A 27533-nucleotide genomic window follows, 5' to 3' on the forward strand; every position below is an offset into this window, starting at 1 on the left:
TCTCATTAACTCCAGTCTGTTCTGTCCCTCTCATTCACTCCAGTCTGTTCTGTCCCTCTCATTCACTCCAGGCTGTTCTGTCCCTCTCATTCACTCCAGTCTGTGCTGCCCCTTTCATTCACTCCAGTCTGTGCTGCCCCTTTCATTCACTCCAGTCTGTGCTGCCCCTCTCATTCACTCCAGTCTGTTCTGTCCCTCTCATTCACTCCAGCCTGTGCTGCCCCTTTCATTCACTCCAGTCTGTGCTGCCCCTCTCATTCACTCCAGTCTGTTCTGTCCCTCTCATTCACTCCAGTCTGTTCTGCCCCTCTCATTCACTCCAGTCTGTGCTGCCCCTTTCATTCACTCCAGTCTGTGCTGCCCCTCTCATTCACTCCAGTCTGTTCTGCCCCTCTCATTCACTCCAGCCTGTGCTGCCGCTCTCATTCACTCCAGCCTGTGCTGCCCCTCTCATTCACTCCAGTCTGTGCTGCCCCTCTCATTCACTCCAGTCTGTGCTGCCTCTCTCATTCACTCCAGTCTGTGCTGCCCCTCTCATTCACTCTTGTCGGTGCTGCCCCTCTCATTCACTCCAGCCTGTGCTGCCCTTCTCATTCATTCCAGCCTGTGCTGTCCCTCTCATTCGCTCCAGCCTGTGCTGTCTCTCTCATTTATTCCAGCCTGTGCTGTCCTTCTCATTCATTACAGCCTGTTCTGCCCCTCTCATTTGCTCCAGTCTGTGCTGCCGCTCTCATTCACTCCAGCCTGTGCTGCCGCTCTCATTCACTCCAGCCTGTGCTGCCCCTCTCATTCACTCCAGTCTGTGCTGCCGCTCTCATTCACTCCAGTCTGTGCTGCCCCTCTCATTCACTCCAGTCTGTGCTGCCCCTCTCATTCACTCTTGTCGGTGCTGCCCCTCTCATTCACTCCAGTCTGTTCTGCCCCTCTCATTCACTCCAGCCTGTGCTGCCCCTCTCATTCACTCCAGCCTGTGCTGCCCCTCTCATTCATTCCAGCCTGTGCTGCCCCTCTCATTCACTCCAGTCTGTGCTGTTCCTCTCATTCACTCCAGCCTGTGCTGTCCCCCCTCATTCACTCCAGTCTGTGCTGCCCCTCTCATTCACTCCAGCCTGTGATGCCCTTCGCATTCACTCCAGTCTGTGCTGTCCCTCTCATTCACTACAGCCTGTGCTGCCCCTCTCAACCAATCCACTTTATTGTGACAATAATCAGTTTCAGTGTTCTGTTTAGAGATAGCCAATCACCCCTCTAGGAGCTCTTGGGCCATATCAGTGTGCACAGATGGTACAAGTATATTACACCGGATTTTCACGAAGGCATGACCACATATGCAAGAAATACAAAAGATGAAAAAAGTGTTGCAACATTGAAATATTTGAATCTGTATTCCAGATTAACATTTTGTGGCCTCCAGTGTACTGCACTGCAGCATCCGGAATAGCACAAAGAGGAATCGGCATATGGCACATGAAATGGGGTTTGGCACCCTCTGTTACATCTATGAGAGGGACCGAAAGAACTGCAAGATGTTTTCACCTTTTGAGACAGAGCTGTTACTCATTGTGAAGACTTGCCTCCCTTAGCTGTGCCAGGATTGCAGGATAGTAGGTTCAGATCTCAAATTTGTCCTGATTATGATCTTGAATTTGTCAGCACCATACTCATGTTCCGACCAGACAGCTGTGATGTAACTGACATACTGTTGAAAGCAGCATTAAATCCAACTCACTGGCCTAACCTTAGCTATTCATAAACAACAAACACATGCCTTCGTCCCGTGGGGATTGCAAAACAGAAGAGATCCTTGGTGTGTCATACTTGGGATAGTAGTCAACTGACTGGAACATGTTGCGCCTAGACAATGGAATTAATTATCTGTGTTGTTTCGCTATAAGTTGTCAGCAAATGGTAGGTTGATCGTTATCGTATTTGATATTCAGAGTGTAATGGTATGCCTGTGCTAGTGGTTTATAGTGGTAGTGTGTCTGTCCGGAGAGCAGAGGCCCTGGGGTTCGATCCCCTGCCAGGTCATACCAAAAAACGTTTAAAAGGATGATACTTGCTGTTATCCTGCCGGGCGCTCGGCATTAAGGGGCCAAAACAATGAGTCGGCTTGGAATTGGTTTTCTGTGTCTCAGTGGGGTATTCATGTTGAACGAGCGGCATGTCATCTCAACGGATAGACAAACAGACAGACACAATGCAATGTCAAACCCCATTTCCCCTCACAGGAGTGAAATGTTTGTAACTGATTGAAATATCCTGGTACACAGTGATTTGACAAGCCCTACATGGCCACAATTTCATGATGAACGGAAAGAGGGAAACATGTGCACGACGCGCACGAAAAGCTGTGTTTGGATGCATCGTGACAGAATCGTTGCTCATCATTTTTAGAGAGCACAACAACATTTGCTTTTGAGGATTACAACAACTGAATGCACTTCAACTTGACGACTGAAGAATTAGGCAGATGCGTAGGCATTCTTGAAACAATGTCTCGTCACCAGATTGCAGGGCATTGGAATTGACATTCGGATCAGCTACCCAGCGACATAATGCTTCATGTGTTCCTTCACACACCAGGGAGACAGGTTCACCTTATTGCAGCAAGACGTCAATTGTGTCACAGAGTATGACTACAACTACGATGGAGTCAAGTTTGGTTTAGTGATGAGTCATGTTTTATGCTTCGCCGGGCGGATGGTAGACGTCGTGTTTACAGGCGTCGCGGAGAACGTTCTGCCCGAAACTGCAGACAGGAAGAGGACAGATTTGGCAGTGGAAGCTTGATGATCCGAGCAGACATATACAATGGTAGAACAGACTCAGTGCAAGCTCAAGGGATGAGATTCTTCGGTCACACGTCCTTTCCATTGTGCAACAAGCGAACGTCATTTTCAAACAAGAAGACGCCCGACCTCATACGGCAAGACTTTTTGAGGAAGCACAACATCCAGCTCCTGGCCTCCATGGCCTTTCAGCTGCATGTCTCCAGATTTAAACCCAATCGATTATGTATGTGATGCACTGGATCAACGACTGCGAGTACGCCAGCAACATCCACAGAACCTCTGACAGTTGGCACAAGCACTGCAGGAGGAGCACTGCAATCCCCAGGCCACGATTCGGGATCTGATTGCTTTCATGGGGCCAGTCTGTTTGGGACCCTAATGGTGGTCATAAAGGATATTGAGCACAGATGACCTTCACCTTGAACTCTACTGTTCCATGTGTGCCATGTGGAACATGTGTCAATGACAATGATGTGCGTTAATTTAAAACAATCGATTACCATCTGTTGATTATTTATATAATATATATATATATGTAAATATGATATACATCTACAATCACTTTTGCGGGGTTTTTTTCAGAGTACATATTGATTAAACTCTCCATAAAGATTTCAAATGGCAATTTGTTTTTTCTTATTAATTTATACAATATATATTTTGCATGCCAATATGATGGGATTTAGAAGAACGTCAGAGTTGTACCCAAGTAAAACAGAATATTTTGGAATATTCTACTGCCCCAAACTCTTAACAAGCTTGCAATCCCAATGTGCTTGAAGTTAGGATTCAGGAACATCATCATGCAGTGTAGCAGATGGAATTCTAAACGGGAACTAACTTAATCTGTATATATGATAATCCAGACAATTTCTCAGGAAAGAGTCTGATTAAAAGTGTTTCATGGTAAATGTGTCGGTTTTTTCACTTCGTATAGCATTTAAACAATACAAATCCTGTTTATGAAAATATGTTAGTACTTGAGTGCTGGAGATTCGGTCATGGTAGACATATAAAGGATATTTCCAAGCATGACAATCAACATAATAATATCTCCAATGGAATTTCCTTTTTTAACTCATACTAATATGTTCCCATGTTTTTCAGGTGAACAGTTGACTTGCACTTGCATGTATTTGTGACGGGTGCCATCGGTGTTGCAGGATCCGCTCATCCTTTCGCGAACACCTGGTATAATCACAACATTTGAACCCCATTGTCTCGAACTCTTACTGGCCAGAGAAATAATTCGACCTATCCTAGGTTTGATACATTGACACATGCGAATATGTTGTGCTGTATTGTGCATTATTTGTAGGGAAATAAGCAATACAATCAGAAGCATGTGTTACAGATAGAGGATAGTATGTGAGTTCATGTCATACTCTGTTTATGACACGAGTGTCGTAAACGTAGTATGACATGAACATGAATGTAATGTTCTATTTATTACTGAAGAAGATGTCTACATAGAGAGACGGGACTACAGGACAGGAAGTCGCAACATTAGCTGTACCACAATTTGTCGACTGACGTCAATAATCTTCCGTTATGACGTCGTTTCTAGTGTGACGTCATTCCAACCTCAAGTCACAATAGGTGGCACGAGTGGCCCAATCGTCAAATGCCCCCTTTTACTACGACCACGAATATCCCGAATCACCCCACTAGGAAATTGTTCATGTTCGTAGATAAATCTCAATCATTTCTTGAAGTTCTTAAATGAATCTTATTTGATTCCCAAACATTCGTACAATTCGCGTCAGTTCGTCGAATCGGCGAGAAAGTTTTTGTTTGTCAAAACCTTTCGTAGAAGAGTCCACGAAATGCAATTTCGTGGATGTATCGTAATCTATTCTTAATCAATTCTTATGTTCCGTAACAATTTGCATTCTTGGCTATTTCTAGCGATTCGTGGATCCCTAAATTTCTTGTCTTCAACCCGAAAACATTCCGAAACAGCCACGAATGTCCCGAGTCAACTACGAATCATGTTAGAATTAAGTAAGAACAAAATTCGGCATATTTGTAACTTAGTCGTAGGTGATTCTTACAATTCGTGCATGATCCGTTCATGAATCTTATAATTCGTACATGTTTCTTAACCCATTCCCGGGATTCTTCATATTTTTCAACCCGATTAGCCACGAAAGGTTGCATTATTGGCCGAATCATCACGAATTTCGAAAGTTTCCGATTCGGAGTGATTCGGGATAATCGTGGTCGTATAGAAAAGGGGACATAAGGCGCCGCGATTTGCTGTGCAGAGTTGCGTCCCTTGGGCACGCCAGAAACCGATGATTGTGGGTTCGTATCCCGGTTCGCCCCGATTATGTTTCTAGGTTTGTCAGCACCATACCCGTGCTCGTTTGTTTCACCGAAGGGGTAAACGTCTGAGACCTCAATCACTTCGGGGTTTCCTCCCACATTGAGCTGACACGCTGCGATATAACTGAAATACTGTTAAAAGCTGCGTTAAATCCAACTCACTCACTCACTCACTCACTCAAGTCACAATAAGATTTGAATGACGTCAACAATGCCGCCCGGATGACAAAAACAATACATTGTTGTCTCGTGACGTGATACCACCCTAGGGCACATTTGATTTTTTATGAACCTCGATATGTTTGCCCTCGTAGGTAATAAATACATTTACGCATCTATATACATTTTATTTACATCACTGGAATATCATGACATGATGAAATAATAACAGTAAATAAATACGTACATTTATCAACATACATAACACTCGACCAGTCGACTTGGCACCACCGTGTGCTGAATACATGAGGGATGGTGGCATTGTCGACATAGTGTATCTTCCTGGTTAAACCTGGTCTTTTACTCGAGGATCGACATATTGAAGTTCGAGACAACGGGTTTAGACTGTAGTTACTGCATATCAAATTATTTCATAGCGATACAGGCAGGACTGGCAGAGACAGCAGCAAGCATGACGTAAGTTTAAAATGGCGCGGTATTCTAAGAGTGACATTTTATATTGTACATTTCTGCAAACCTCATTGTTGGATGTAGACCAACTGCTGCAGTACAACAATTCTTAGAACCCTACATTTTTAAGAACTCATATCAATGTGTATCGAGAGCCAAGTTGTTAAAACCAATTATGTTACCGAAAGTAGAGCTGTGTTGGGATTGTATGGGCACTGTAGGAATGTACGTTTGAAACTATTAGTGCAGATCAAATGAAAATACTATAAAAAAACACTTGTATGGGGATTCAAAATTCTCCTCACTCACAGCAGGAAACATTGTCATAAAGAAACAGACAATTCAGTGAACTTAACTACCCAGCGGTACACCAGGACCACCATGTAAACTGATATATCATATGTCCGCTTCAATCATTTTCATCACTTACATCAAGAGTGGAATATATTTAGAGGTGAGGTGAGGTGAAATTGGGTTTAACGTTGCGTCCAAGATTATTGCACTTATATAGCGACTTGCATGCACGTGTGTGTGTGGCTGCTTGTACTAGTCCGGACTGACGCCGATTTATAGTGCTAGCACACTGAGATACCATGCCGCAGTTTATCATGAATGCCCCACTCAGACACAGTATACTGACTCTGAGCCGACCAGTCCTTGTTTTAGCCCCTTAGTACCGAGCGCCAGACAGGGTCACAACAAGTACCATCTTTTAACGTCTTTTGGTATGACGCGGCCGGGGATCGAACCCCGGACCTTCCGCTCTCTGGGCGGACGCTCTATCTCTAGGCCAAATATATTTAGATTCATCTGTCAATTTCTAATCAACACTATTCATGTGGGTATTTAAACTTGTTATTTTACAGAATGGAAGCGAAATGTGTCCACATATTCATGATTGAAAAACGTTTAACACAGTTGACTTGTTGTGACATTTCCCAGAAATGTGTGAAATGTTCATAAACTGATCAGTGAGTAAGTGAGTGAGATGGGTTTAACGCCGCTTTTAACAGTATTCCACTTATATCGCGGCGTGTCAGCTTAATCTGGGAGGAAAGCCCGAATCGATGCAGGTCTCAGACGTACGCGTTTACCACTTCGGTGAAACCCAAGAGCACAGGTATGGTGCTGACAAACCTAGAAACATAATGGGGGCGAACCGGGATTCAAACCCACAGTCATAGGTTTCTGGCGTGCCCAAGCGACGCAACTCTGCACAGCGAATCGCGGCACCTTAGACGACTGGCCCCTCTGTGCCCCCCATAAACTGATTAGGTATTATATATTAATAATCATTACAATACTCATGTATGAGTAAAATGATGTAAAATGTTTCTAATACACAACAGAAACCAGTCATGTAGGAAAACAACACACTTAGCTAACCTTGTTACATGGTCGTACACAACAAACAACACATGAACAAGTTACTTCTACGACCTCCACTTCACCAGTGTTGTATTGTATTTGACAGTTTAAGTAGATATGTCACATTTACAAGTTTACACAGTGTCATGTTCAGTTCATTCCTTAGGCCAGGGCTTCATTAATGAGTGATCTTTTTGTGTCAGTCATGACGATCTCCTCCCCGCTGATCAACTTCATGTTTACTGTGAAGCCATTTGCCGTACCAACACCAAACACAGGGAGAAGAGCCCCACGAAACTCTACATTAGCTTTTGCTAGAACAGCCTCCCTGTCCAGGTCGATAAAGGCGACTCTACCCCTCCCAACATCCAGCACAACTCCATAGTGGAGGGTGGCCTGTTTGCCGGGTGTGTCAGACATTGTGTTTCTGTTGCACTTCCCCTTCTCAACCTCCTGCCACACCCTGGTACAGATACTCCCCAAGTGTGTGGTGCAGCTCCCTACACTGACACCCCAGGAGCGGCGCTGTTGATAAAAATACGTCCCACTGTCCACCTGGCTCTCCTCCATTACACCCATCTCCAGGACAGACGACTCATACAATGCACTCACCACACCCACACTGGAGTGGGTTTCCCAGTATCGTGGTGTGTTGGGGGCAGGGGTGACACTAGAGGGGGATGGATCAAGTGGGATGGGGGTGGAGGTACACTTGCCAAAGGCATATATTAGCCTGCCCCTATGGAACGTGGGTTGAGTGGCGGGTGGCGAGTTGACCAGCTCATTGTCTGTAGTTACATGGCACCAGTATGTGTTGGGTCGAGGGGCGGCCAGATGGAGTTCAGGACCTGGAAAAAGAGATTTTATTTGTTGTTTAGCAATTGCACTTACTACAATGAATCATTTCATTCATGAGTTTTGTTACAATGATTAAAAAAAACAGCGCTATAATTGATCGGCTGCCATTTTCACCTGCCTACGAATTTAATGATAACTGTACTCTTAATTTAAATAATAACGCTGTGATATAATTTGGATGGGTGCTCAAATTGTTTCTTATACATATTTTCGCACGCATTGATAAACAATTATATGCTATTTTAGATACTTTTTTAGGAAGTTGCATTTGACCTACCTTGCTGTGTCTGATAGACTCCCACTGCCTAATTATGTAAATGTTTCAAAGTAATTTCACGATTAAACTATCATTATAGGGATTCTAAACTCTCATTATACATAATAGTAAAGACTGAGACAGACAAAAGTGTTGTTTCGTGATATCTTTATATTTGAGTGTTCAACAGACACAGTGGTAACTTCTACGTCCGCTTCAGTCACTGAACACAGTTTAAGCGCACTCGCTGGACGGGTAGTTTGTCAAGTGTATTGACTGGGATAAGAATTTGTGAATGATTTGTATAAACAATTATATTATTATTATGACATCGCATAACGTACCCACTGTTGACGGACAATCCAGGACTAATTCACACTTATTCCATCTGGGATATGATAATGGTGACTTACATTCATCTGAAACCTACCTCATCCTGCTGATGATGGAAAAGTCATCAAACCCGGCCCAGCGATTCACAAATATGGAACAAATTAAAATTTAAATACGTGCTACTCCCTATTCCCTATCCATTGGCTTCCAATTATCTTAATCAGCTCTCTGTGTCCATCAATTATATACTGTATAAACTTTGATGTTAATAAGTATATTTATCATATAATGGGTAGGTTTCTCGGCAGGATAAAGCCAACGGATAAAAACGATATCCGTTGGGGTCATATGCGGATAGAGATGCAAATATCAAAGGTCAAGTAGGGACTACTTTCAGTGTTTATAAACAAACATGGAGTCGCACTTGTCATTCGGCGATCGAGTCAGAATTAACCATCGTGAATCTGGATAAACTACAGGGATAATTGATACAATTATTAAAAAAACCAGTCTTATATACTGAAAGTCAGTGTCGAGCTGCGACGTAACTAAGGAATTTTATAAGTTTGGGCAACTTTGGAGATATAAATTTCGAAACAATTTTGCGAGGGCACTAGGCCTAGCCAAGCGGGATCAGAAGCCATAACTGTGCTTGTAGACCTCAGCGGCTTGAAACCTTTTCCACAAATAAAAATAGTTGGGTTTAGGCGAAATATGTATGAATTGTTACCTTGTTTCGTTTTTGCGCTGTGTATACATCTGACTATACTTCTTAACGTTATGACAGAACAGGCCGACTGTGAACAATCACTGGCTGTGATGTCTCATAGACTAGGGTTAGAGTAGCTTCCCTTTGACAAAGGGCAGTTACTCTAGCGGACAGACCGATGGATTGTCGCGAAAGGCAACAATTGTTGTTTTGCGTATATGTTGCTTCGCCACTGTATAAGAAACAGATTTCAGTTTGAACTATATTGGCTACTGTCACTGTCCGACTGACACATCACCTACCCTGTGACGTAATAAATATTAATGCGCGCATTCCAGGAAAACTCGCAATGTTTAGGTAATGTTTGTGAGTGAGGGGAAGCGATTTTCAAGCACAGAATTGAAGAATGACATTATATGATAAAGAGGTTATCACGCTTGTATGTTTAGGGATGGTAAATATCCTGTATTAGGAATAAACACTATGTATTTAGCTCGCCTAGGCTCGCTAAATACAATGTTTATTCCTAATGCAGGATATTTACCATCCCCAAACACACTCGCGTGATAACCTCTATATACCTATGTTGTTTAGCACTCTTCATTCACCTTGATAAAGGTGTTAGGATCTACACCGAAACGTCGCACTAATTGTAATAAAGAAGTTGTTCATCCATAGAACTCGTCTTACTTCAAAATGACAATTCTTGTCAAAATTCCTCAGTAAACATGGACATTATTCTGTACCTTTTTTAATGAAATGTCATTCTTATTTCGGCCAAAAACACAGGTGTTATTAAGAAATAGACGATTACTATGTTATTAGAGAAAAAAGCACTTACACATGTTTCACAATAACAACCACCCAAGAAATCAACATCAAAGTTACATGTATATTTGTTTTTGTTCATTGAGTGAGTGAGTGAGTAAGTATGGTTTTACACCGCTTTTAGCAATATTCCAACAATATCACGGTGGGGTCACCAGACACGGGTTTCACACATTGTACCCATGTCGGGAATCGAACCCGGGTCTTCGGCGTGACGAGCGAATATATGTACATAGTTAGTGTGATTCACATGAGTGAATATTGTAAATACGCCACTTCTAGCAATATTCCAGCAATATCACGGCGAAGGACTCGATAAATGGAATTCACATACACATTGTACACATGTGGGGAATCGAACCCTCATCTTTGACGTGACGATCAAACTGGCCTACCTCACCTCTATATGAGGTGCTTCTATAAAAAAAGCTGAACTTGTACAAGTGTTACATATGTGGCGGTACACTAAAAACTAATAAACATAAGTAAAACAAACACACACAAGGAGTAAACGCAAAGTGGCTAGGACATTGCTTATTGTGTTGTCACACATGTGTGATAGCACCTCAAAACAATAAAAATCAATAAAAAAATCAAAGAAGTGCAAAGTTCAAGTTGGCTGGCTGGCTAACTTCGTCGTTACTGGAAATTGCTGCACAAATGGGAAGTAATGCCTTGTTAATTATATGATTTTTTAGCCTTTGTTTTGACATCCTTAATTTCCACGATGATGTCGAGGTCATGATAGATCAGCTCCAGCTTACGAGGTCTACATTTCCCGGTTGTTTGGGGACTGAAGTGAGGATGTCAGATTATTCACATTTTGTGGCAAGACACGATGCGTTTACATCTAATCTTTTTAATCAAGGACTAACCCTCACAGGCCTGGTCAAGACAATTCAGATATCCTATGACAGACGTTCAGAGGACTTTACCAAATATGACACGCTAAATGTCAAAGGATGCGCGTCGCTGTTTCCTACTATGACCTCTATAGGGAGCGTTCACACATCCCCACACACTGACATTCACCTGACTAGATAGGTTGGTCATGCTTGGTGTCTTGGTTGACAGCGTAGCGTCGTACCCCGCCAGCGTGGGTCATTGTTCATGATACTGATCACTGGATTGTCAAGTCAGGACTCGATTGTTAACAGGTCGCATTCGTATGGGAGGAGAATTGTTGGGTGCGATGTTAGGAAAAACACAAAAACATGTAATTCTTGTAAAAATTGCCGTTTGACACTGGTCGAGCAGGACGTCCATTTTCGTGGAAATCTGGTGTCATCAATTAATTTTCAGTGATTCGGTCACATACTTTTTCATCACCATCTTGCCTTTACTGCCCTATATAATATGTTTCTGAAGATAATCGAGACTGAATATTCTCATAACGATTTGGATTGTATGCTTGGAGCCTATTTCTTCAAGCGAGTAAGTGAATATGGTTTTACACCGCTTAGAAGTATTCCAGCAATAATACAGCTGGGAACACCAGACATGGCCACACGCAGTGAACCTGCATGGATACTTGACACAGAATGTGGGTGAACCTGATTGCAGTTTTCGCTCAGCCTATATAAACAATATTTGTGAGTTTCGAGCACATTGTATTCTCATCATACACCATTGATTTGTGCTACCTGTCATTGTTTTCTTGTGTTTCACCTAGCTCACCTTCTGCTGAACTACACTACATCTTTCTACCGTTCTGGAAGATGCTCCCACAGAAAACATACATGTATGAGAACACCCATACGATTGCACAACTGCTGGAGTGGTAGTGGAGTAGCCTTGTTTTTAAAGGGTTACCTTGTTCACGCCGGGTTCGACTCCCAGCAAGGGTCGAATGTGTGAGGCCCATTCCATTAATTCCCAGCCATGATTAATCCCTTATCCCTCACTACAACTGCTGGATGTACAAGGGTCCAACACGTGACTTGTTTTAATCCCTTTGGTATTAATCTTTTCATTTACATTTACATGTTCAATTTACGCCATGGACGTCTGGTCATTATAAAGTCGTATCCAGCACACCGCTGATTAATAACACGTACTACGATCAACGCCGGTGACACACGATGGTAATACAGGTAATACATTGTAAGCAACTGACTTTTTAAGTGGTTTTGTACGCTAGAAACTATTGCTTAACCCAATTGCCTTATTTAACATTAACTACAAATAGAAAAATGCTTACAGGTGATGAATATGACACTTCTGTTCTTGCTGAGGATGTGAATTGCACTTGAGTACCCTGCAAAATATAGTTTTCATTGTAATACATGATTTTGGCACATTTGTTTCTGAATACTATTCTCACAGATGATCATGACAAGCATAGTAAAGTGCGAGTGAATCTTACACTGTTGTTGAAAAGAGCAAACACGCATATGGTTCTTTGAAGCCAAAACCATGAATCTAGGTTCTGGTCGAATCTAGGATTTAAATCCATGAATCCATGATACTAAGTTCACATGATCATGCCACGATTAAGGAGTGCAAATGTACACAAACAAATGTCGACACAAGTTAGGAAGCACACAAGTGAAGCTAGTTAACTTATTTTGCCTTTTATTGTGCAGTGAACTACATTAACTGATCTAGATAAAACTTGCTAATAACTATGTATTTTCTGACACGCTAGAAGCAACGATTTTAAAGTGTAACATGTAGAATGAATATTATCCAAACGAAAGAGGTCATGCATTTCCGAGGCCTCGCCGTATCATTACATGTTATCATTTGAAAATAGCAAGACCGTTTGATTTAACCAGTTGTGGTATGTGGCGTACAGTATCGCTCACTAAACAGGTAGAACTGTTTGCTATACATAACTGCTATGGGTCATGTATCCGTTACCTCAAAGTCTAGTAAACTGGTGACATCTTACAACTTGACTGTTACTCTGACATTCGAGATATAGTTCGGACTAAATAACTAAATTTCATATCGTGTTGTACATACCTCTCAAGTATAAACCACGTGTAGGCGACTCAGAAAGGATGGATGCTCCGAGTATGAACTGAAAACATATCATTTATAAGCTTGACACATTATGTAAGTTCTATGTATAAATCTAAATACGTTTCTTGGCTAGACAATTTTGAATGATTTCCTTTTCTTCTATACTTCGCAGTTTACATTTTGAGGGGGTGGGGGTTGTTTGTCATTTAACGTACACGTGTGACAACTTCCTGAACTTCCTGTAGTGTCAACTGTTCATGTCGGAGATCCTGTGGTGTCAGCCGTTCAGGTTGGAGATCCTGTGGTGTCAGCTGTTCAGGTTGGAGATCCTGTGGTGTCAGCTGTTCATGTCGGAGATCCTGTGGTGTCAGCTGTCCATGTCGGAGATCCTGTGGTGTCAGCTGTTCAGGTTGGAGTCCCTGTGATCCATCTCCACTTGTAGCAGAACCTGTTGGTAGATAAATGTATTGGATTTCAATAATTAATCTAACTAAAGTCTTGTTATTTACTGTTTTTTTTATATAAACAGAAAGTGATTCTTAAACTAATACACTGAATACATTGATATTCTATATTACAGTTTGAAGGTTAGTGTAGGTCATTTGGTATTTAATCTGCTTTTCCTGACCTACATCCAGGTGTTATATTGTACCTGTGATGCGACGGATCATCTCCCCAAGCCGATGCCACCGCCCTTCATGTACCTGAAACAACATCGCTGACACCTTAGAGATCAGAACATAACCTTGCCTCACACAATAGCTGTGTATCATATCATACCACATACATTATTTATTTATCGACTGCATGTAACATTTAGCTATGTGGGTGTTAGGAACGATGTGCAACTTGATTCCAACCGTGTTGATTAACATATGTTTTACTCACAATTTGAGCCATGTTTGTACTCAATGTAAAGAGCCATTGATACCCTTACTTAGAAAACACGTTGATAAAACAACATTCTGTTACGAAAGCAATACTTTACCACGCTGGTTTCTTCTTCTTTTAATGCCAGCTGTTTATTCTGTTTATGGAGATCTGAAGAGACAATTACAAACACAGATTGATTACCTTATTGGTAACAGTTTTCCTCTTACCCCTCATACATACGGACAGGCAAACAGATAGACAGAGAGGCAGACAACTAATATTTTCTCATCTCACATCAGATATAATACAAGTCAAATATAATAAGATTCGACTACATTCAAACCGGGCCACTGTACACGAAATAGCAAGATACTTTTAAATCAATTAATAATGGTATTGAGGCATGCAAGATAAGATAGCTTAAAATATACCCAAAACACTTAGCTATGATATAGGATATTGTTCCTAAAGTCCACTATCAGTGTTCCGGTTTTGGCACTAAGTTTATACAATGTAGGGCATGACAAAATGAAACACAACTTCTCTGCTCTGTAATAAAAAAATCCCATGATTTGAAACTTTTGTAAAGAGATACAGTAAATTACGGTTATAACGAACTCGAGGGGACCACTAATTTTAGTCCGTAATAACCGTAGTTTGTTATAAGCATACACACACCAGATATACACCAAATAGTCGGGACAAAAAAATAAGTTCGTTATATCGGTCAGTTCGTTATAAGAGTGTTCGTTATAAACGTAGTATACTGTCATCCCTAGAGTCGTTATATAAAGGACAGCTTATTAACATGTGTAATTCATTTCCTACTACATTTCGACACTGAAAACATGTTCCCTTTGCTGGTGGGTTACAATATCGACCAGTTGCAACACGGATAGGGGCGACTCCATATCGGAACAAGGAAAATGCTCTTCTATAGGATCTAGGAATGTCGTTCTTGATACAGGATTCTGTTTGCAACTCACTTTTCAGTGTGGTGAAACACGCAGCTTGTTTCAGAGACTACAAGACACTAAGAACAGGATACGTGTAACAGAAATCATTTCTTTGAAACTTCTTAGAATTGGAGAGTGCCTCGTGATAAAAGGATATTGTAACCACTAAGGAAAGAATTCATATGAGGAATCTGGTAAATATTTTCAGTATTTCGGATAAGTCTAATTACGCGTGTTATTGACATGTAAAATGAACTCTGCTTTTAAAAGATTATTCACTTTAATTTTGAAGAAGTATATTTACCCTGTAAAGTAGGCTGTTTATCTGGAATATGATCCAAGTCGAGACTGGAGGCAAGACCACCAAATGTGTCGATTAGTTCGATAAGGGCTTTCTGTCCTTGAAAGGAAAGAAGGACTCTCGTGTCTTGTGTATTATCTTCTGGAAGCTTCCTTTTCAGATTTTCATCAGATTTCTTCTGTAGTACACCAGTGAGAGTAATGAGCTCCTCCTGTCTTGTGGATTCAAGTGTTCTCTGGGTGTAGTCTATCGTTGATACTATTGCAGTATGGACGTCATGTAAAGTGTCCAGCTTCTCTTTAACCATTTCATTTGGGGCCTGAAGACTCGCATGAATGTCCTTCATGAGTTGTCTCTGCCGGTGAAGGAACCGTACAGCAACACTTTTGAAGACTGTAGTGGCATCTTGTTCCAGCTTTCTCTGTTTATTTCCCAGTTCGGTTTGGTGACTGTTGACAGTTTTCATTCTGACTGTGACATCTTTCAGTTTAAGTCGTTGCTTCTGCACCTGCTCCTCTAGCTGACCCTTTGCTTCCACATAGGCATGATTCAAGTCTTCATTCTTGTGATCCTTGTGGGCCCCTCGATCACACACAAGGCACATTGCCTGCTTACATGTGTGGTCATACAGCTGCAGCTTATTGTCAGGATGGTCTCTGCAGTTAGGTTCTTTCAGCCACTGCTTCATAGGGATATTCTCCGCCTGGTTGATCTCACTCACTCTGTGGGTTCGATTGCGTTTTGGTCTTTCGTGCAGTCTATGACAGTCGGAACAGAGCAAGTCATCGCATTCGTGACAGTACATCACAGCCTTTACATCATGATCTCCTTCGATGTAGTTACATTTCTTCTCTCCATCAACGTTAGCATTATAGGCAGCTTCGTTGCGTCTGACATGATCCACTGCTATCTGCTCCATGTTGAACTCACGGCCACAGGAAGGACACTCTATGCAATTCTGCTTGGCTTGGGTGACCTGGTGATCAATGCATGGCTTGCAGGCAGAATGAAGGCATGGAAGTAGGCAAAGCTGACTCCCATCACAACAGGACTTACTTGAAAACTGACACATTAGCTCAGTCGAATCTGAGGAAAAACAAGTGACACGATCAGTTTAAAGCTTAAAGGAACTGATTCATCAGACATATATAATCAGGCTCTTAGCGTGTTATTGTATTTTTGTTCATAAGTTACATATATAAGATGGAGTGTCACTTTGTTTAATGCACCTGCTTGATAGACTTCCTCTCTAGCATGTACCCTGTCTGGGGACTGTGACCTGGGAACTCCCAATAAAGCATCATATGCCTCCTCTTCCTCTTGTAGTCTCTGAAACGACAGTTTTCACTGCATCACAGACATGTATCTTGTTATGAAGATATTACGTGTTAATTTATTTCCATTTAGTTTAGAAGCTGTGCAAAATAACACCTTCAACATTTAAGTTGATCCAATCTCACCTTCTCCACTTTTTCACATTTTGCTCGAATCTGCAGCAACTCATCATTTGCCTTTGACAATTTTGTTTTCACTGAAATGAGAAAAATGCATGGATAGCCTCAGATAACATTTTTATGCGTCAATATTCCGGACATTGCATAGCATGGTCCATTGAAAATATGGAATTAGTATATTTCCAGAAATGATACAATGTAGTTGTTTATCATAGACATGTCAATGGAAACCTGGAGGTTCCATTACCACCGGGAACACTGGCAAAATATGAACACACAATGCCATTTAGCAAGTGATCAAATGTTTTATTTGGGATAACTCTTTCTTAGTTAAGTACAGATTCTTGTACTTCTTTAAGTTGAGTCCTATCCGGCAGTGACAGTGTGGGTTTGAATCCCGGATGGGACTCAACCTAAAAGAGTACGAGAATCTGTACTTTTCTAAGAATGTGTTACCCCAAATATATAACATTTGTTACATTTGACCACTTTCTAAATGTCATTGTGTGTTCATTGATTTCAGCCATGGGAGCCGTGCCAATTTACGCTTGTCAGAGGGGTATACAAAGTACGTGATCTAGACTACCAGTTGTCGGACTTCCAATTTTTGAAAGCCTTGGTGGCTGAGTGGGTACGATCGCGGACTTTGTGTGATGGCGATTAGGTACCTCACCCTGGCAGTATGGGTTCGATTCCCGAATGGGACTCAACCTTAACAAGTACGAGAGTCTGTACTTTACTAAAAAAGTGTTATCCCAAATATAACATTTGTTACTGGTAAAATAGGCAAAATCAAAATTGTGGATAGAAGCGATATTTAACTATATCATTATTAATGTCAGATTACGAGCTTCAACTTCCTCATTCTTCTTTTCTATCTGTGTTGTGCGATCCCCTCTTTCTTTTATAAGTTGTTCTTCCAGTTCAGCATGATCTGTGTCTTTCTGTTTAACTTGCTCCTCAAGTCTTTCCATTGCCTTAAAACAAACGCGAATGACAGTTTAAGAAGTAAATATTGACTACTTATACATGTAGCAGTCTATGTCAGTTTTTACATGTTTCACTCCAACGTTGGTGTAAATGTACTTTTAAAAATCTACTATTGTTAAAATCATATACATCTAAATATATATATCTTCTCAAAACGAGGGAGCTCTTAACATAACAAATAGAAGAGCTTGTGCTGTCACTCCACAACGTACAGAGTGCATGTCAGCTATTTGCCCATCTTTTTCAGCAAGTTGTTTTTTGTGGTGAGCTTCCAGCTTGTCCTTGTTGACATAGATGAGATCTGAACTACCTGAAAATATTGCGCCAGTAGACAACAAGATTTATAAGACTCTTAACACATATCTTCTAAAAGGAATTAAAGTTGATATCATTTTAAATAATTCCTTGCATGTCGACTTTTGCTATTCATGTTATAAGAATACTTATCCTGGCACAATGTACTTCCATTTGATCATATAAAATAGAAGCCAAAGCATACCACATGGGAACACACGTCGCCATTGGTTACCAAGCAGAGTTACCCGTCCTTGATACTCAACTGTATTCTCATCAGCATGTGGTTTGGTAATTGGGCCTGGGACAGAGACTTCTTGTGACAATGTAAGGATACTAATAGCTTGAATAACCAAATTCATGTAGCATACATATTGACACAACATTTTGCAACGCTTGAAACCTAGTTCTGCAGCTTGTCTTTTTGCTAACAATCTCTGGAACACGTGTGGATAAGAATATGCTGCCCCCTGCCACATCCTCAACTCTAACATGTAAATCGATGCTTCATGGTCGAGCAGCGCGGCTTATAATACGTGAGTCCCATAGAATCGGAGACCAACAATCCCTCTGAATAGTTATTGTGACACAATGTGACACAAAGAATATCTGGAAAACAATGGTGTTTGACCACGAAATCCCACATTAGGTCCATATGTGGGCATCTGGTCATTGTCAAATTTAAGTTAAGTTACATCCAAGGCATTGACGTCCCAAATACAAGCATGACACTCTTCTGGACCTAGGAACTGCAAGGAATGGGTTGATGGATGTGGATATACCTCACGTGCAGAGCCAACGGTCTAAGGATTAATGGGTCTACTACATGCAAGCATTGCAGAGTTGTCTTTCCCAGGGTGGTTTCCAGGATTCCTGTGATCTTTCTAGTTCTGGAACCATAGTCTCCTGAGCCAATAAGGAACAATTGAAAGACGTTGGCACTAGTTTTAGTCAACGTCAGCAGTACTCTAAGTAGTAGTGGTGGTGTCGACAATATGAAGGTGTGCATTGTGTTCCAGAACATGGCCAGTGGATCATGATCCCAGAAGAGTGAATCTGAGATTGGAGAGTCGAAACATTGGAAGCAGGTGGTCGTATCTTGTAGCGCCCACATCAGTGTTCGGCGTGTTCAGCTGGTAACCAATCCACTAAAAGAAATTCGGATGAAGTTGTCATAATATTGTCGTGGACTGGTGTCGCCTTGACATCGCGTCTGCGACGACATGTGTAACGCCCGAGATGTGGTGAAACAAGGCCTCTAGTGGCACGCCGGTCAGCAACGTGTAGAAATGTTCTGCCCAACAAGTCACTGGAGTGTTACCACAGTGGCTGTCACTAATAGTCCTGGCTATTCCCAGTTGATCATGGCTGGAGCGAATCTTATGAGTCAATTGGCCTGAGGCGAGAATGTTATTGTCACACCCGTTTAAAGTTTCTCCACTATTCTGAATTTGCAGCTAACGTCTGTGGAGTGCTCACTGGGACATCCGGAATATGTGAATACATAATTAGGTGTCAGGGACGGAGACACCAAGCACATAGTAGTCGTGATAGTTTTCGTGTGATCACATCCCCAGGGCTAAGGCGTTATCACAAGACTGTACTTGGAGAAAGTGTAACTGAAGGCACTGCTGTCAGAAACCAGGATGGCTCTGGAAGTTGTAGCAGTCAATATCTACCAAATGGAGTAGCCGCCGATGGAATTGCCCATCCCTAATGTGGAGGAAAACTGTGATGAGTGGTTAAAATAACGTGTAGTTCTGCGTGTTAGTAAGATGAAAACGGAAACGGGTTTCTGATAGCCATTCGCAGTATGGTGTTGCTTTCCTTAACGTTGGATCACCCACAGAAAGGTGTGGACTGCATAGTAATTCTCTGAGCGCCGGTTCCCAAGTAGACACTTGTGCAAGGGTAGTAAAGCCAAAGTCAAAGAATATAATTCCCAACAGAAAGCACCCCTGTATCAATTGTCTGATGAGAAGGGACGTAATGAATAACCCATAACAGAATAAGCAATGGCAACTAGGGCTCTCGATGAACACGTTTTAGATTATGCGTCATATGATCGAAGTGCAGAAGGACATTGGAATATGTTGTGCCAGGATAGGAAATATTATTAGCCTCGGGACTATAACATGTACTTTGGTAAACTTCTCTTTGGTAAAACGCCTAGAAACATATACTTGTCCGTGTGTCCAAGACCTACCCCAATGTATCGATCAGGAACGTATTATATGATTTGTCTTTTCTTTCTTAGTCCACATGAATGGGAGTGTAGCTACACTGACTTCAGTAAGCCAAAACCTGGGCGGAAACATTCATATTTCTCCAAGATCAATCTAGGATAGTTCATTGTTAATAGGTGTACATTATTGATATCTGATGCACATTGAAAACTACATGTGTATTAAGTGAAAAAAATCCTTCTAACTTCCACTGATGAGTTGCAATTTCACAGCCTATGGTGCTTAGAACCAACCTGAATTAAAACACCAACATTTTTTGTAGATTTTGAAAAGTAATATTATATTCGATAAATTAAGAGGCATGTGATAGGTTGAAATACCTTCTTCAGTTGAGGTCTCATCAAGTTTCTCCTTGATAAATTGTTGTGTTGAATCGAGGGCAACACACAGTGCCCTGTAGCCTTCAACCCCTTTTTTCTTCAAAATCTCAAGGAACAGTTCACATTGTCTCTCTGGTGCAGCTTGTCTACACCTGCCAAAGTCTTCCTGTGTGAAGACACGGTCCTGGTACAAGGCATCCAGCACAGGGTCGACCTGAAGGTTCGACTTTAGATATACGTGATTCCTTTGCAGGATAACAATATGGGGAATATCCATCCTGCGATGTAATGCGTGCGTGATGGTATCTGTAAAATGAAAACAAGACCAGGTATGATGGTTGTTTCATGTGGTGACCATTATTGAGTTTAAATCAATATGTAAATAGCTACGCAATAAACTGCAAAGAGATATGAACAGCTAAGTGCTTCATTTCAAGATAAGACATTTTTCTATCATGAAGTCATTGCTGAAGATTCGAACATGAGCTTGCAACTTGATGACGTCATATATTGGACGACGTTCTGAAAGGGAAATGTCGTGTGAGGTGTTCCCCAAAGATGTAGCTAGGGTACGCAGATGAACGCAGTGGTTGGACGATCGCATTCATATATGAGGATATGACAATCGGTATGAGGAGAAAATGTACAGATAGTCGACGTTAGGATTGTGAGAAAATGAGGGAAATACCTAACTTGACAAACCTGTTCTCAAAATGGACTTCTCCGACATTGCCGAGGTCGGATTCTATGGAGGAGTCATCGTAGTTATAAATAAGGTAAATGGTTTTAAATGTACATTTTAATAGCATCCTTAAACGGCTGTACATTATTTTGATATATCATATACAAAAATACGACTCGTAGTCGTTGTATACCGTACAATAAAACACTGCAGGGAGAATAACCACTCTGCGCCCCTCGTGTCTTTATTTCTTTTTTAATGTTTGTTATGTGTCTGCATTAAAACTTCAAAAGGCATGTGGCCGGCTGCAATAGGCTTGGTGATGGCTTTCCAGAGGATATGTAAAGCGACAATCATCGTATGTACTAAATACAGTTTAAGACAGGGTCATAGTTTGAAAGAGGTCAGCACAAACAACCAGTATTAAAGATGTTAGAAGATGATGTGCACAACCTTCCAGAGACAAAACACCAGAAAATAGCTTACAAATTATTGGTGTAATTGACATAAACCAATTCAAATGTTTAGCAATGAAATATACAATTAAATTGGGTGACATACATTGAGTATTTAAGTATTTGGTAGATATAAGCTTCTCCGTACTTCAAAGTCTGAAATTAGAGAGTAAGTAAGTGAGTGAGTGATTTTACGCCGTTTTCAGCAATATACCAACAATATCACGTCGGGGGACACCAGAAATGGGCTTCATACATTGTACCCATGTCGGGAATCGATCCGGGATCTTCGGTGTGATCAGCGAACGCTTTAACCACAAGGCTACCCGTCCTCCCCTGCGGGAGTAAGTAAGACATTGCCTTGCTGTGTAATAATGAAAATACTTCGTACAACAAATTTGTTTCCATCCAAGCCTACGCTTAACCATCTTGAAGTATGAAATCATTTTCAACTACAGCTTTCTAGATGCACCTTATCTACCCGAACACTAACACTGAACTCAATTTACATCATAAACAGTTGTTTCTTATTGTCTATGAACACATTCAAGGCTTCAAACTCAAATGTCTACAAAATGGGTCGTATGAATATTATATTTGTGGTGAATCCAAATATATGAGGCGTAAAATACACATGGAATATGACACAAAAAGTTGACATCTATTGACAGTCCGAAATGGCCCCCGCCATGATCAACAGTGAAACAAAATTTGAACGTCAGTGGAAGTGGAAACTCAACACATGAAACTCTACGGCATAAACATACAATGTTGAAAATGTTAATAATATCTCACCCGACTTACAACACAATGTTATCAGTAGGCCAGTATCACGTGACAAAGCTAGAGTTGGTGCTATGTCCCTACATTCATGATATGCACTGATGACATACTTAATATCGGTAGCTTTAAAATGTGTTTATGGAATGAAATTAAGTCGATGATGTCACACAATACAAGTGTTTATCAAACTGCTACAATCACGTATGTATGTGTCAAATAAATAAGAAGTCGAAATAGAAAACAACTTGATCACAAATCAGACATAATGAAAGAACCAATCAAGATTGATCTACGGGTTCTCTATAATGCTACTTAAAGGGGGACATACAATGTGATTTAAATCCCGCCTATTACCATATTTGTGTGCAATGTTCCTGTTTATCCATTTAGCACTTAATTTGTGAAGCACGAGAACAATGTCTCAGATGTTTCGCACGGTATTACAATATCCAAATCTAGACAGAAAATGGGTGGAATAGTCACCGATTAGACGTTACCCACATTTATATCTGATACACCCGAAGACGGCAGAAGGTGCACGTAGGCATTTTCAACAACTCTGTATCTGGAACATGTCGATATTGTTCAGTTGTACAAATTACGCAACGCGCCGACCTTAATGTCTGCTGATAGTCGCGTGTGGCCATGCAGTGAACGAAACATTTAATCTGATTGAGAATATGTAAGGTAGCGTCGCCAACGTCATACTTAGCCTCAAGGTATGGATATTTTAGAAAGTGTGAAGCCCAACTATGACACTATAATGACCCACTACAATACAAAAACATAGAGTTCATACAACAGCCATACACAGAGAGGACTCTCTCAGATCATTTGTTAACACGGGCTATAACATGACCAGTTAAACAAATGAAATATATTTACTCAAGCCTACCTTATAAAAGCTCTTCATTTGCTATAGTTTCACTTACTTCTTGTCAGCCTAAGCCAAATGTCTTACCCCAGAAGACGGCAAAAGGGACTTGTGGCTGAGGTTTTCAACACATCGCTATCCAGCTAGAATATAACTGTCCGCTACCTGTTCGAGGGAACGAGGGCCACTCCTCACTGTACACAATCTAAATGCATGTCACGTGGTAGCGTACAAAGCCACCCTGTGTGAGAAAGATGTCGTCTCACGTGCTTGTGTACCGGTGACGTGATTTGCAAGTTACAATTGAATAAGAAATGTAGTAGGTCAAAGTTGTCGCTATGTTGAGTGGTACATTACTGTGTCACACTGACATTGACAGACTAGATTTTTCTTAGCAGGTGATGTTTCTAACATGAATTTTCTATCCAGAAACTTGAGGTTCCACAACTGATACAATTAGCTTATCCATAGCCTCAGAGATTACAGTGAGTGGATTGCGTTTATTGCTGTTTTGAACTGTGTTTTCAGTTATATCACGGTGTGTCAGCTTAATGTGTGAGGAAAGCCTGCATTGATGCAGGTCTTAAATGCTACAAATTGAAACCCGCGAGTACGGCTATGTGCTGACAAGCCACAAATCATGATCGGAGCGATTCTGGGATTCGAACCTACGACCACGGGAATTGTTCAAATGCAATTTCCCCAAAAGTTGGTAGTGAGAAAAAGTGTTTCATGTTTCGTGGCAGAAGAGACCGCAATCACGAGAGCTTTTGTTCTGCATGATATAAATATCTTTATCATAATATTATATAACTCGCTGATAAAACAAACAGTGTTGGGTTTATGGGTTCAGAGTGAAAACTCGTTAGTGTACACACTGTCATTCCTGTCAATCCACCTTTCAGTAGATTGCTGTTGCTCGCTCAGCAAGTAAAGTAGTCCGAGTTATGATCACAACAATGATGTCCTTCAAGCCAATCAAATTACCAGAACAGAGATTGTATATACGTGTATTAAGTCAACATCGACATGATACACTTAATCTATATGTGTTGTTTAATATCTTCGAGTGTTGAAATAATACTTTAGAGGAATATAAGGAATTGCGTAAAAGTGATTTACAGCATATACTCGCGTCAGCTGAATAAACTGTTTCGGGGTGTCATGTCTGTAAGATAAGAGCCAATGATCTTTGGAACATGCTCAAACTTGAGTAACATGCACTGATCATGAAAATACTTTATAGTTAATTTCCCACCGTGTCGCCGAATTTGATGTCGACAAATAGACGTCCTCAAATCAAACGATGCGTGTTTAAACCCCTCTGGCGACACATGTTTTCTGACAAACTTTGCAATCATTCACACATTCAGAATATTGTTATATGGTAGTGTATTTTATTGATGGAATGTGTTTGTAGCTGTGTTGCACTGCATATATGAGGATTCGGTAAAAGCATTCATTTGTTGTTGTTTGGTGTGAGGGAGTCCGTTCAGATCATGTGGTGAATTAAATCTTTAAAGACAAGGCTATCCCATCGCAACTTCTCATTAATAGAGAAAACAGACATCAACACATTGAGCCATTCCGCTAAACATGTTGAAAGTGATCCAGAACTACGAAATGGCCACTCAGGTGTGACGTTGTGTGTCTAAATGTTTTGCTCATTGTGAAGCAATAAGGAAGTGACATGCTGACCTAGATCCGTGTGTGCACAGTGGTATAAAAGGGTCCGTGTTGAAAACATATAACTGACAGGGTGAAGCGCCCCCCTCATTCACTCCAGCCTGTGGTGCCTTTCTCATTCACTCCAGTCTGTGCTGCCCCACTCATTCACTCCAGCCTGTGCTGTCCCTCTCATTCACTCCAGCCGGTGCTGTCCCTCTCATTCACTCCAGCCTGTGCTGTCCCTCTCATTCACTCCAGTCTGTGCTGCCCCTCTCATTCACTCCAGCCGGTGCTGTCCCTTTGATTCACTCCAGTCTGTGCTGCCACTCTCTTTCACTCCAGCCTCTTCTGCCCCTCTCACTAACCCCAGCCTGTGCTGCCCCTCTCGCTACCAGAGACCTCTGAAAACTGACCACGACATTTCGTCGTGTGCGTCAGTCATTTGCTGCCACTGGCAATCATTAGAAACAAACCAACAAGTCCCTTTGCGACACAACAGGAGTCACCTGATGACACCAAAACTGACCCAGACCAAAGAGAAACAACATGGCGTAGTCTCCATATTCACTCACAGTTATCAAACTGTCAAACGAAAAAACTGTAAAAACTGTAGGGTAATTACAGGGTACAGTCTATTTACTATTTATGTATCGAATTCATTTGTTCGCGAGTCCTGGGACAGATCAATAATGACTGCCAAAACAAACTCGAGCACAAATTGATATAATATAAAGCATATTTATTCAGTGAGTTTTGAGGGGTAGATCAGTCATTTCATGAAAATTAGATATGCCTTTCAGGAGTAGATAATCCATCAGGGAAAGAAGCAGACATAGCAGACGTTGCAGAGTGCTACCGGCGCCCCGATTCGAATATTTATCTGACCTAACCGCCATCACACAATGAGTAATACAGCTCTTTATCAAAAGGTTAATAATATACATATTTCTTTATATACGCTTAAAAAAGCAAGTACAGTAAACTACGGTTATAACGAACGTAAAAGGGCCATAGATGTAGTTCGTTATAACCGCTGTTCCATATAAGCATATGTACAACAAATCGGCGGAACCAAAAAACAGTTCCTCATAAACGTGTTAGTAATAAGCGTAGTTTACTGTAGATCACCATGTGAATAACAAACGTGAAGCTTGTTTCTGGTGACAGTTTGTCCTGGAGTTAAAATAAGTTACTATAACAGGAAGGTAGCTAAGCGTTTTTTTAATATTCCGTGTAATATACTCAAAGGCCAAACTGACTGTGATAAGGTTATAACCTTATTCGAACTATATATATATATATATATATATATATATATATATATATATATATATATATATATATATATATATATATATATACCCCTTTTGATTTCTCATAAAAATATAATTTTCATCTCCAGCGTCTGGGTTGTTTTACTGTCATGTAGCTTTCAGTCCCCCATCAGAGCAGTTTAAAAGTCAACTAGAGGCGTGAATGTTTTTACCCCAAAACACATTTCACAATAAATCAATATTATGACAAATGATGTTGGTCTTGAGTATACTCGTGAGTTATTGAAAAGGACTAAGGTTAGATTTCAGGTCGATAATCTGACCACTCAAACTGACACCTGACATGATATTCACATATCTCATGTCTAAGACCATCAAGCAAGAAAAGGTAAATTGAAAAATGTTGTAATTCTCAATCCACCCCCCAGGTAAGTAACCAAGTAACGACGCAAATTGTCTGGTCTCCATAGTATGGTTGCACTGATCGGTGCCCATCCGTCCACGAAGGATCTTGTAGACAACCCAGCAACAATTTGCACCAAAAACATTGTAATGACCTGTAATAAACCAATTGTGCCACTCTTCCTTCATTTTTTCTTCATCCAAATCGTCTGCAGGTATTGTGAAAGTATACAGTTGACGTTCCATCTTGACAACGTCCTCAATAAGATTTTCGCTCGAAGAGGATATCTTCTTTCCTATAACTGATTTCGTTTTCCCTCCGCATGGCCACCAGCTGACATATTCGCCGTTACTCAGCTGTAAGGATGAATGGCCGAACGAGCCCTCTTGTGGCATCCAGATGTAAACTGTATGCACTCTCAAAAGTAATGCAGAAAATGTTATGTAACTAGAAACATATAACAATGCTGTATTACAAGAACGTGTGGCTGAGCTGGTGTGAGAAAACGCTTGACATGCCCAGGAATATTGCTTGCTCGGCATTGATGTGCGGATCATGTTTCTGGCGGTGATGTCATTTGGGACATTATAACATTACACTGGCCAGTTCAACGTGTTTCAAAGTTTACGTGGAGTAAGGGCTGTCATAGGTTGTAGGGTAGTGTTGATGCGTGAATATCGACGAAATAATATTGTGCGACGTCAGGGGAAGCGTGACTGAAAATGAAAACATTGGAAATAATGCCCGACATCACAGGCAATCAGCCAGATGACAGCCTGACCACCAATTACGTCGCCTCATACGACCAGCACTGAGGTGCTAAGTTCATGTTCAAATGATACCTGTGCCATGTAATTTACGTGGCAAACCAGATATACAGTGAAATGT

The 27533-nt window shown here is 41.1% G+C and overlaps 1 pseudogene; it reads right to left on the reverse strand.

The window, feature by feature from the left end:
• Positions 1 to 23477, reverse strand: part of LOC139447057 (interaptin-like) — a 43281-nt pseudogene extending 19804 nt beyond the window's left edge.
• Positions 23478 to 27533: the final 4056 nt, after the last annotated feature.

The sequence above is a fragment of the Haliotis cracherodii genome, unplaced genomic scaffold, assembly GCF_022045235.1.
Source record: "Haliotis cracherodii isolate W230 unplaced genomic scaffold, xgHalCrac1.p SCAF_7, whole genome shotgun sequence".
Taxonomy (NCBI): domain Eukaryota; kingdom Metazoa; phylum Mollusca; class Gastropoda; order Lepetellida; family Haliotidae; genus Haliotis; species Haliotis cracherodii.